Below are 14,016 nucleotides of genomic sequence, written 5' to 3'. Positions count from 1 at the left end.
AAACCTTGTTATGGCAGGAGATTTATGAGGTCATCTCAGCAACATGTCAATATTGGGCCTGTGTTTGTGCCTCCAGCAACAACCCTGTCAATATTTGTACATATGTCATGTAGTAGGGGGTGCATATGTTCTGTACAACATATTCATTGACAGCATATCTGATAACAACCCAGTGAGATATCAGACTGCTACACATGTTATGTATAGTAGGGGATGTATTTGAGGCCATAGCCTAGGCATTCTATGGTTGTGTGTACAGTACTGAAGTATGTGTAAGTCTGGTAATTGTTGACAGTGTGTGTATAGTGTATATGTACCTTGGCCTGTGTAGAGACTGTGGTAGATGTCATTGTTCTTGGTCCTGTTCTATCTGATGTTACATGCTGCTCCACTGTATGTCACCCTATCAGCTTACATGTTTGTAGGGGCGAACACACACATGTCCCAAACCACAGACAGCCATCAGATCACACTGTGTAGTGCCCAAGTATACGTAGGGTTGTTGTGTGAGTCGCTCATATGAGGATGGTGTACATCAGATAGACCATATACTGTAATAGTACGCTAGCTTACCATATGTGGCTGTGGCTGTGCTCATATTGGCTGTGGTTATGCACTTTCACACATGTGTCTATTACTCTGTGATGCGACATGCCTGTAGAGCCTGCTATCTATGCAGGTACATGTGTATTCCCATATAGGAGATGTAGCCCAGTGTTGAGTCAGTCTACTTGTAGCCTGCACTGTGCTTTGTTACATGCCTAGCAGCTTACTGTACTTATCCAGTGAAATGTAATGTCCAGATACTTGCCAGATGTACTGCTGCCTAGCCACCATAACAGCCATGTATGTCAGACAAAGCAGTGGGATGCTGTTCAGATGTATTTCAGTAGCTAGTGGATAGTATGTGGCCATGGCACCTCTGTACCAGTGGTTATTATGTGTCAAGACAGACAGGGGTGTATGAATGCATAACCTATGGGGGCAAATGTATACCAGTATGTACATGTTATACCCATCTACATGGCTGTTAACATCCACATTGACAGGCCTGGTCCACATGTCTTGTATGACGGGATTCTGTGTATACCCCTGGACTGACCTGAGTGTGTCAGACTATCCACATATACTGGCCTTATCGCAGCTGTAGTCAACAGGGGCATTACTGTAGCCAATGGTGCATATGGTAACAGCAGATGCGGCCTCCAACACACACCATTTCTGTGAAGACAATCCCTATTACAGTAGCAATAGTCTACAAATATATCTGCACTACATACGTGACATCCTCTTGCACTGAGAGTTTGGGACTATTGGGGCTGAGGTAGGGCTCCACTCCATGTAAAGGACATATGGTGAACATATATGTATAAATAAGTTTATATATATCCATATAGATATATACACATATACATATCTTGCTTACTGTATGACAACAGTTTTACACATATGTGCCTGTGTTCCAGTCTCTGTCCTCCACCTACATACCAGACTTTGCACATATGACATGCTGTCAGGGGTTATGTAGTGGGCTGTGTGTATGTCATGCTGTCATTCCTGCCATCACTCCACTGCTGTCGTGTTCACCACACATACTGGGGGTTGGGGCCATATATGTGTGGGATTCACCTACACAATACATGTGTGCCGTAAGTCACTCCAGAGGCCAGTGTATGTAACAGTGGTATATGGCCCAGTATTACTGAGTGTAGAGGGGTGCACCATGACTAACCTAGGCTGTTACAACATGCGTGGGTATCTGGAATAAGCTGCCTTAAGGTATCTGGATGTACTTTACCATACAATCCACCTTGGGTAAATGCAGGCCTACTGCCTCCTGCCATACGGGATGTTCTTTTTATCAGTGTGATTGTGATGGTGTCAGGTATGCCTTGTTATGTCACAGATACATCCCATGGTATCAACTGGGGTCTGTACCCCCTAGGGATTGTGTACAGAGTGTAGATAGAGGCTGCAGACCTATACATCTGCATTTCGTACTGTTGATTGTCTGGTATGCTCTGACCCAGTCTGTCATTACTAATGTACTACTTGAAGGCCTTTCCAGACTACTTAGTATAACTGTTTCACAGTTGCATTACACTGTTCATATGGATGTCAGTGTCTAAACAGTTAAATGACATGGCATATACAACTGTCATAGTACACAACTAAAGCTTTCACATTCATTTATGCACACCTGTGTGTGGTGTTATACCCTTTGATATCTCTGTGGGTATATGTTGAAGGCTATGAATGTCATTCGTATGGGTGGCTCATACAGTTTCCAGTTGGTAATGTCGTGACTGTAGGAATACTGGCTGCTCCATATTGTGTGCATGTACTACATATGTATATTACTGTACAAATCTCTGTGTGTCTATGTGTAGTTACATATATATATATATATATATATATATATATATATATATATATATATATATATATAGGGTCATAGTTTCATAGGTTAGTATTAGGATAACTGCCCTTGTGAGACATTTTTAAGCCTAGCCAATTATCCCTTGTGAGACTCAAACCCTGTACCTTGTGTTTGTAAGGCAAACACCTTAACCATTAAAATATATATATAATATATATATATATATATATATATATATATATATATATATATATATATATATATATATATATATATATATATATATATATATATATATATATATATCTGCATATATGTGACTGTGTATATGTATCCTAGGGATGGCCATATCATGTCTGGTTCTGGTTATGGGATCTGTACCACTTGGTACTGTATTGCAGGAAGGTTGTGCTTGGCTGGGGGGGTAATACCTATTCATATCAGATGTATATTGCGTGGGGCCTCTCAACATCATTAACGTTGCATGAGGACATATATGTTTTGATACTTCCCCATTTATCTACAGATGTATGTCCTATATATGTGTATATATATATATATATATATATATATATGTATATATATATATATATATATATATATATATATATATATATATACATCTCTCTGCTGACATATATATATATATATATATATAAATATATATATATATATATATATATATATAAATATAAAACCTGCCGTATATATTTAGACATGTAGTTGTGGACATTTGTATCTATAGATGTAGGCATTTGCATGTTTATATGTTCATATATTTTATTTATTTATTTATTTAAATTTGTTGACCGGGAGTGTCCGACTGGACGTGTGTCCATTTTCAGTGGAGGCCCGGGGAGAAAAGCTCCACAGTAAAATAAACAGACAGTAGTTACATTGGATTACATAGCGAATAACAATTTAACATAGAAATTACTTACAACATATTTACAGATGAAGAACTTAGTACATCAGTAGACAACTAGAATCTTTATCTGTGAAGTACATAACATTCATTAACAAATGTAACAATGAGAAGTTCCTGCTGTATAATAAGTACTAGGCTTATGAGCATCTGAGCGTGCTATCATCAAGGTAGTTAGTGGAGGTGAAAGAAAGGTAGTAGTTGGATGGGGTGGATGATATTAGAGTGGGAGTTGCAAGGGCATAGCCAGCATGTTTTTAGGTGCGCTTTTAATAAAATTTTGAAGTTGGTGCATGATGGTACGGAGGTAATTGTGGGTGAGAGTGAGTTCCATAATTTGGCTATGGCGCAAGAGAATAGTGCTTCACCAGCAGAGTTATTGGCTTTAGTGATCTGCAAGTGATTTTTGTTGCTGGATCTTAGTGGTCTGCTGGTGCGATAGGGTTGGAGTAGATTCTGGAGGGATGGGACATTTAGTGGATGGTTTACTAGTTTGTGGGTGAGTGAGAGTTGATACCACTGAAGGAGGTGAGGGAGTTCAAGCCAGCCCAGTTCAGCAAGTGAGAGACAGTGGTGACTACGGTAGGATGCCCCTGTGGCGAATTTGGCGATTTTGTTGTAGCAGGTCTCTAGCTTGTTTAGATCACATTGCCTTAGGTTGGTATATACTGGAGAGGCATAAAGTAGGGTGAAGATAAGGTGGGAATTTGCTATTGAACTCTTTGCTGCTTTGGTGAGAAATTGTTTATTTCTGTATAATGCTCCTAGTTTTTTGTGGACTTTTTTTATGGTCATGGATATGTGAATGTCAAATTTTAGTTTATTGTATATTTCCACTCCTAGCAATTTGGTGTGTTCAGTTGGGTATATAGTGGTGTTGTCTTTTGCTGTGATGTTAAAGTAAGAGTTGTTTTGAGTATGTTTGGTGGGTTGGAAGATGAGTAGTTTAGTTTTGTTTGGGTTGAGTATTAATTGGGCATCGAATAACCATGTTTCAACAGAGGAAAAGGCTTCCTGTGTGACTTTTTGCAGTTTGGGTAGGGACTGGGCTGAGCAGATGATGGTCGAGTCATCTGCGTATTGGATGAGTGTGCCATGTTTGGTGGCAGAGGCTAGATTATTGGTGTAAACAGAGAAAAGTAGGGGTCCAAGGATTGATCCTTGGGGAACCCCTATGGAGTCAGGTATTTGGGGAGATATGTCATTCTGCCATACAACGGATTGTTGGCGGTCAGACAGGTAACTCTGAAACCATTTGGTGACTGATTGTGAGAAGGATAGGTTATTGAGGACAGAGATAAGTTGTTTGTGTGGGACCATGTCAAATGCTTTAGATAGGGCTGGGAAAGTAGCAGAGGAGAGATAGCCATTGTTTTTATGCTGAAGGATAGTGTTAGTAAAGGAGAGTAAGGCAGTGGTGGTGCTATGGTTTGGTCGGAAACCATGCTGAGTACTGGAAAGGAGGTTGTTAGTAAGGAGGTAGTGTGAGACCTGAGAGTGTATGCATCTATCTATCTAGTATTTTGGAAAGTGGAGAGAGAATAGCTATCGGGCGATAATTGGTTAGTTCTGCAGAGGGTCCGCCTTTGTGGAGGGGAATTATATGTGAGACTTTCCACAATGTGGGAACATAACTTTCTGACAGAGATTGGTTAATCAAGATGGATACTGGGTAGGCCAGAGCATCAGCTGCGATTTGTAGGTATTCACTTGGGAGGTTGTCTGCTGCTAATTTGGTGGGTTTAAGTTTAGTTAAGAGTTTTTTTATGTTGGAGGTAGGTACAGGAGAAAAAGAGAAGGCAGTGGGGAGATTACTAGTTGAAGGTGTGGGTTGGAGGAGAGGGGGGTTGTGTTGTTAGCTAGTGATAGTATGGTTTGGGTGAAGTGTGTATTGAATGAGGTAGCAATATTTTCTGAGGAGTGAGGGATGTTAGGAGGAGGGGTACTGACTTTACCTGGGTGGAGGATGGAGTTTATGGTGGACCAGAATTGTTTGGGGCTGTGTTGTGAGGAGTCTAGGGCAGACTGGTAGTATTGGAATTTGTCCCGTTTTATTAGCTTTTTTACTCTATTGCATAGTTCTAGGAATTTCTGTCTAGCTGCGGGGGTTTTGGTTTTGCGCCAGTGCTCCCAGGCTTTATCTCTGTTTTTCATTTCTGACTTAGTGGTCTTCTGTAGCCATGGGGAGGGTTGTGCTTTGGTTCTGGAAAATCTTATGGGGGCATGGTAATTAAGGATGTTCAGGAAGGTAGTATTAAAAAATTCAACTGTGTCATCTAGACTGAGGTACTTTAGAGCATGCCAGTTACATTCTTTGAGGGATGAGATGAATGTGAGTGGGTTAAAGTTTATTTTTTTATGTATTTGATGATAGATGACAGGTTTAGCTTGGTACAGGTATTTTTTGAGTAGGAATGTTGGGGAGTGATCACTGAGGCTATCTGATAAGCAGCCTGTTATATATGACTGGGGGTTCTTACTGACTAGTATCCAATTCAGGGTAGTGTGCTTGCTGGAGTGTTTATTTATCCTTGTTGGTGACTGGACTAATTGGGTGAAGCCATGAAGGTGTACATGATGGGTTGGATTGTTGCCAGAACAGGATTGCCAGTCAATATTGAAATCACCTAAGATGATAGTTTCTTGGGGGAGATGGTGGATAGACCAGCTAAGGAGGTTTTCTAGTGGAGGGATGTTTTGGCCAGGTGGGAAGTAGCATCCGATTATGTTGATGATTTTGTTTTGGTTAATTTTGAGGTTGGTATATATTATTTCTTCATTGCCTATTTGTGGAGCTGATGATTTTAAGATCTGGATGTTTAGATGCTGTTTAAATATTATAGCTACACCACCTCCTTTTGTTTAGCGGTCTACTCTTAGTATGCCATAACCTGTAGGGAGTATTTGCTCACTGGTAATGTGAGGTTTTAGCCAGGTTTCTGTCAGGACGACTATATCTGGGGAGTATAAGTCTATGGTGGCATGGAGTTCATGGACTTTGTTGGATATACTTCTAATATTTAGGCTTCTAATATTTATATACTTCTAATATTTAGTTCATACATATTGATATTGTTATTGATATATATATATATATATATATATATATATATATATATATATATATATATATATGTATATACATATACATATACATATACATATATCAATATGTTGTAGCCATTTAATCATTAATATATTTACTCACACACATACATCTACATGTTGGAATACATTCTCCGTACTGTTGAGTGACTGGGCTGGATGATATGTTTGTGAATACATCAAGGGTATGTATATATGCGATGGCTTAGTGGTAAATCACTTTGGATGTGGTGTCCAGGGTCCTGTGTTTGATCCTAGCAGAGGCTGCTTATTTTCTTGCTAGGCAGAACAAGGGCTGTTGGATACAGTGTGATTAAGGTACTTTTGAGCCGTTGTAAGTGGGTTTGCATGGGGGTAAGCACTGCCTACACAGGTTAAGCAATTTAGAAGCTTACTGGATGTAGGACACTGTAACCGGAAATTAGCAGTGTTTACCTCCACGCAAACCTGTGCACCCGGCCTTCAACTTGCTTAATAGTGCTGACATATGCTTACTACTGCTTCTTGCTGCTTAACCTAACTACTGCTTTATGCATAATGATACTGACACCTCACATCTTCATTTCCTGCAGTACTCCAGTTTATATATATATATATATATATATATATATATATATATATATATATATATATATATATATGTTATTCTATGGGTTATGCAATGTACATATTACTCATAACGTGCTTTGCCATGGGAAATGGTATGTCTCAGTTCCCTTCCTGTTTCCCCCTCCTTTCTTGCTTACATCTATGGTGCGGTCCTATTAGAACAGATCCATCCAACCCCGGCATGCCTCAGTCCATAATGACTTACCCATCATTCCCTCCACCCCCTTCCTCCTCCACATCAATCATCTTTCCTACAGGTTCCATCCGAATCTCACCACACCACTATACATTGCCCACTCTCCACTTCTTGGGACCCATCATGTAAGTTGTCTCACCCCATGGTGTTCAGGGTTCGCACACATTCAGTCCGCGAACATACATATCCTTCTTTGCTTACCTGTGAGGCATGGTATGTTATGCCAAGGATTCTTTTTAGCAGAATTTTTGGGGTCGTCCTGCTAGGGATGAACATGCATTTGTTTAAGATTAGACTTTGCAGGTTGACACTGTTTCCCCCACTGGTAGTATCCTGCCAGTAGTCTGGGTAGCAGTACTGTGCAACGCTTAGCGTTGCTTAATATTTGATTTGCATGATATATGCTTTTTGGCATCGATGCCTTCTTCATTACATGTTATATGTGTGTCTTGTATCCTTGATTCATGTGTACGTATGCTGTATGGGGTCCTAGGAACTTCAACACTTTATTGCAAGAACACCTCACATCTGGCCTTACTGCAGTACTCCAATTCACATATTTTTGTTCTGTGACAGGTTATACAACATCACACTGTACATAGGTTCATTTCACATGTTCAGTTTGATTTTCCTATGGTGAGGATTTGTTTGTTGACACCTCAATCTTATGCATTGCTATGATGGCTTAGTGGTTAACTACTGTGACTGTAGTGTAGAGGGTCCTGGGTTCGAGCCTTGCAGAGGCTGTTTATTTTGTTGCTGGGCAGTACACGCGCCGTTGGGTGCAGAGTGATTAAGGCACTTTAAAGCAGTTGTAAGCGGGTTTGCGCAGATTTGCGCAGAGGTAAGCAATGCTAACCTCCAGTTACAGTTTCTTGCACTCAGTTAGCTTCTACATTGCTTAAGCTTTGTAGGCAATGCTTACCCCCATTCAAACGCACTTAAACATGCTTACTGGTGCTTATATATGCTTATTACTGCTTATTTGTGCTTGAACCTGCTTACCAGTGCCTTATTCATTATGACACTGACACTTTACATGTGCATTTAATGCAGTACTCCATTTCAAATTTAAATGTTATTATGTAGGTTATACAGCGAAAAGATGTAAAAATATGTTCATATAAAAATTTTACATGGAAAATGATATGTGCTGCAGTGGGACTCGAACCAGGAATACCTGTTCATTAGGCAGATGCTCTAACCACCGCACTATTGCTGGGCTGCTTCATTTGCATATATATTCCTTGTTATCCTCTTCAGCCTTTTCAGCTGCTTTACTCATAGCTAAGCAATGAGCAAACCCATGCACCTCCGGTTAGCTGTACTCGGGGTTTTAAAAAAAAATACTACAAGGGTTTCTTCATTTTATTTAAGTGTACTGTTGCTGTTGAACACATGGGGACTGTTGGTGGGGCTATGTGGACACTTATGAGAAGTCTCGCTCTTTATTTACACATTCTTCTGTTCTACTTTGCAGGGGCGTGTTTATTCTGAGAGCTCTACTCTCAGACATGCCCCTGCACTCATCCACACTCCATGTAACATTAGGAGTTCAGGTAGAGCGCCTTCATTAATATACATGGTGCACTGCTGTCCTCCTCTTAAAATGCCACTTCTGTGCAGGACTAGATTAATCCTGCATGGAAGATTAGTTAATCTGGGGGACTGTGTAATTGTAAAACCAGTCCACTTACCTGTTTAACAAACATTAAATAAATAAAACAGTAGCAGTTCCTGTCACACAGATGATATATAGCCAGAATCTTTCTCTAAGCCACTGTCTGACAGTTCAGTGCTAATGATTAATGCTATGATCTGCAGTTGAGATGTGTCCTGTAGTCTTGGGTCAGATTTCCCCAGTCTCCATTTGCTTAATCTAAGACTCCAAAGCAATTATTTAACAGACTTCATCCCAGGGATTATCCTTGAAAACTGGTTCTGTAACCAAGTGGGTTCACCTGCTTAACAAAAGTATCACCGGGAGTTATTTCCACTTAATGCTGTAAACTGTAACAAGTTAGGCAAATACTGTACTTTGTACTGAAAAGCATTCGTCATTTCTTTTTCTTCTGCACCTGGATCATGACTAGAAAGGGTCTAAACTACCAGTCCAGCAGTTTCGCCAGCAAACCAATAAAGAAACAAATGAATAACTGAATGAATGAATGAATGAATGAATAAATAATTGAATAAATAAATGAATAAAATGCCTCCCATTCAAGTCTAAAATCAGAAAGATTTTGTCTGAATTTTGAAGGGGGCACTGGCTATTTTCTTTGAAGGAGGTGTGCCTGGTACACATTCTTCAAAATAAATGTTGCTATCTTAAAGCATTTCTGTTGCCATGACATTCTGCACTTCTCTCAAGGCAGTGAGTCATATGTGCCTTGCAGCAAAGCATTATTTTTATAGTTACACAACTGCTGATGATACTCAAGGAAAACTTGAACTGATTTGCAGATACATCCTTTTTTGGGGCAACATGGTTTTCTTCTACCTTGTAATACAATGCAGGAATTACAATGAAATTATCACAGAAAGGGCAGCAAGAAGATACAGCATTCCTTCCGAGAAAATGGAAAACCATCAAGAGTTTTATGTGTCCAAAGGAATCAAAAGGCTTTAAACTCAACATCCATGTTTCTTAATCTTGGAAGAGATGACATGTCTGCTTTTTAAAACAAAATGATACCCAGGACCTTTGCTTGACTGATGTTCTAGTTTATCTGTATTTGGACAGAGATTACACAACTTCTTAAAATCAGGCTGAATCTTTAGAGTCTGTTGTAGGTCTTACTCTAAAGACCACTGTCAGTGCAGTGAAAAAACAAGAGAAAAGGACAACAATAAAACAAGATTAAAAGTTCCTGTTTTTTCACTGCAGGTTATTATGAGATGAAAGACAGCAGACTATTCCCCTGTGCTCCTAAATCTGACATTCAGTTCTAAACAATAGTATTCAAACTGTCATTAAAAATGATGCAGTCAGAAAATGGCCATTTCCTTGGTAATAAGCAATGCTACATATATATATATATATATATATATATATATATATATATATATATATATATATATATATATATATATATGGGTCTACCTGACAACACCGACATGCTACAATACCGACAATGAAATCACCGACACCACAAAAACGAAAGTTCAGAAACACAAAACGTCACATACCCGACAAACCACAATCCCGACACTCAACAAACAAAACAAATCCCCTGTCCAAAAAGCACACACACAACCCAAGCACACCAAAAACCTTACAAACCTACACTGAACCTTACATACACAACTATCTATGCACTAACCTTAACTCAAACCCTAACCCTGAGGCCCGTCACTGTGGCGCACTCACCTAGCCCGCGCTCTAACCCTAACTCACTTAACCTGCCCCTATCCCTAACGTCTGTCACTATCGCACACTCACCTGACCTGCGCCCTAACCATAACTCACTTAACCCGCCCCTAACCCTACAGACCATCACTATCCCACACTTACCTTACCCACACCCTGACCCTAACGTCCATCCCTATCGCACACTTCTACATGTTAGTATTCTCAGCTTCGGGATTCTCAACTGTCGGTCTTCTCCATCGTCGATCTGCCAGTGTTGGTGTTCTCGTCATCGGTGTTTCGAGTTTTCGAGTTTATGGCATTTTCAGGTAGACCTATATATATATATATATATATATATATATATATATATATATATATATATATATATATGTATATATATATACATGTATATATATATATATATATATATATATATATATATATATATATAGATATATACACATATGTGTGTGTGTGTGTGTGTGTGTGTGTGTGTGTGTGTGTGTGTGTGTCTCTGTGTGTGGATGCGTGAGTGCACACTTGTGTGTGTGTATGTGTGTGTGTGTGTGTGTGTGTGTGTGTGTGTGTGTGTGTGTGTGTGTGTGTGTGTGTGTGTGTATGTGTGTGTGTGTGTGTGTGTGTGTGTGTGTGTGTGTGTGTGTGTGTGTGTGTGTGTGTGTGTGTGTGTGTCTTAGTGGTACTCTTATGGATTTTTTTAGTAAGTTAATGTCTAGGGTAGGGGATAGCTTCAACTTTAAGCTTAGGTTTAACACATATGAGTACAGTGGTTCAGGATAGAAAAGTGTGTTTGTTTGTTTATCAGTTGCAAAAGAAGAGTGTTCAATTTCCATTTGGGATGTGTGAAGTTTTAAGTATATCTCCCTTCATTTAAGTGTGCTGTCAAAACGCAAGAATTAATGTAATGTGCTTCAGTCGTTCTGCATGTCGACAGTTAATGAAACAATGTTAGATTCTAAGCATTGACCTTCAAGTCTAAGTGTCCATGCAGAGCAGACAGGCTATTCCTAATAAGGAAGAAGTGCTTTTTTGGAAATAAAAGACCTAGAGAAACAGGTAGACAGCCGAGTCACGAAAGGATTGTTTAGGACATGTCTCCTGGAAAGTAAAGTTAAAAGCAAAATCAAATTAGATAAAATAATGTATTACACAATCTTACAAATTTCTGTTCAATTATTCTGGTCCTCATTTCAATGAGCTCCTTCACCCAGGTAAACTACACAACCATTTCTCTCTCTGTTTTTCTCTTTTTCTCTAAGATATCATTCTAAAAGCATTGTCAGCCAGATCAACTCGCATTTCATCAATACTGTAACTTCTCAACTAAAAAACATAACTCCTACTCAACTCACCAAAAAACTATGTTTCCACCCAACTCCCACGTCTTCTACTTAAAGACTTTTCCTCAAGCTAAACCTTTGCTCTCTTGTACCAGACAACCTATTAACAGAATACATAAAGCTTGCACCTGAGGGCATGACTTACCCTGTCTCTATACTAATTAGCTGCTCATTCTAGGAAAGTAATGTCTTAGAACTCTATAATGAATCTTGCATATTCCCTCTGCAAAAAGGTAGGAATAGCACAGACCTCTGCAACTATTAGGGCCCATTGCCATTCTATCACTTAGTTATATGAAAAATGCATCTAAACACAGCTACTTAATATCATCTCTGATAAACCACATCCTTAATATTCTGTCCGATAGTAGGTTCATAGATTCATTGGTAGGTACTAGACTATTGGCCCTAGGGCATATAAGCCTAGCCAAAAGGGTATCCTGGCTTTTGCCACCTAAGAAAATTATTTTCCTGTGCCGCTGTTGAGCAGAGCCACAGAAGTGATCCCCGGGGTGAGTTTCCTATTTCCCATTCAATCATCAAGATTTTTCTTGAAGAGTGCTAATGAGGAGCTTTGTTTGATATAGATAGGTAGTTTGTTCCAAAGTATGGGAAGTCTCTGGGACAGGACTCTATCCCTCCAGCATGTTCTGTTTAATGTGGTGACATGGTTTAGATCCCTAGAGTGTTTAGCTCAGAGGGTTTGGGATTTCTTTAAGTGGAGCATGTCCAACAGCTCTGAGTTTGACATAGCTTTGTATGTTAGGTAGAGATCACCTCTGAGGAGGCGATGTGCAACGGAGTAAAGCTGGAGTTTATTTAGGCAGTCTGCGCAGGGCATCTGTTTGAGGCCGGTAATCCTCTTTGTGAGGTATTTCTGTGGCCTTTCCAGTTGTTGTAGATGTCTTGTGAGATGCATGCCAAAAGGGGTGTTGTACTCTATAATGGGTCTAATGAGTTATGAGCAGAGTGGAACAATTATCTCTTTTTTCCTGGATGAGAATCCTTTTGTGATGAGGTGTGCCACATAGAAGGATTTCCTGACTACTGTGGCAATGTGATTATCAAAGGAGAGACTACTGTCCACCTGCGTCCCAAGGTCTCTTATCACACTTTCGGTGTTAAGTAGACTACCGCCTATGTGGTAGTTCAGGGGTACAGAGTTTTTACCAAAGGGGATGACAATGCACTTTTTGGCATTGAGCTTGAGGCCATGGCTTTGACACCAGGCAGCTGTCTCAGTGAGCTCCTTGTGTAGGATATCCACATCATTAGGAGTTTCGATTATGGCTCCTGGTTTGCAGTCATTTGCGATCTTTCTTATCCAAAGACCTTCTGTTTTAGCCTGTACTTCAGAGAAGTAGAAGAGTAATCTCCTATCTCCCAGTCAGCATCAGTTTAATCCACATAGCAGTACTATATCTGCCTTTTTAACTACAGCACCACTATAAAAAATAAATAAATAAATAAATAAAGGCAACCTTGTATCTGCAGTATTCTTAAATCCATCAAAGACCTTTGATACTTTGATACTATATTCCATCAGCTTCTAGTAAATATGTTCTCCTCAGCTAACAGCTATCACACTGGCAGACATTAGGCCCTGAAATGACAAACAAACATCTTCTTCTTTCTAACTATATCAGTGGGTATCTCCCAAGCATCGATACTTGGCCCAATCCTTTTCAACATATTTATAAACAATCTGAACAGTGTAAGTAAATATGTTACCATCATCTTCCATGCAGCTAATGCAACCCTACTCTGTTCTGCCATGAATCTAGAAAAACTGTAGTACATATCCAAAGAATCCCAACAATTTATCAAACATTTGTTCTATGACTCACAGCTACTCCTAAATCTAAAGAAATCTAAACTAGCACTATATACTGGCAGGTAGTTCTCTCACTACAATAATCTTTTCAACATAACCTCTTTCAGCTGCTTCAAAACTGAGGTAGTAACCCACACAAACCTTTAGGGCTCATTATTGATAAAAATATAAAATTCGACTTTTATATAAAACGCGTAGTAAAAAAACAAAATAAAAGTTATGTGCTCTGTATAAAATAATTCCCTACTTTACAGATG

This window comes from Protopterus annectens, chromosome 9.part0 (genome assembly GCF_019279795.1).
Source record: "Protopterus annectens isolate FY-2018-M chromosome 9.part0, PAN1.0, whole genome shotgun sequence".
In the NCBI taxonomy this organism is placed as follows: Eukaryota; Metazoa; Chordata; order Ceratodontiformes; family Protopteridae; genus Protopterus; species Protopterus annectens.
This window is presented reverse-complemented; position numbering follows the sequence as displayed.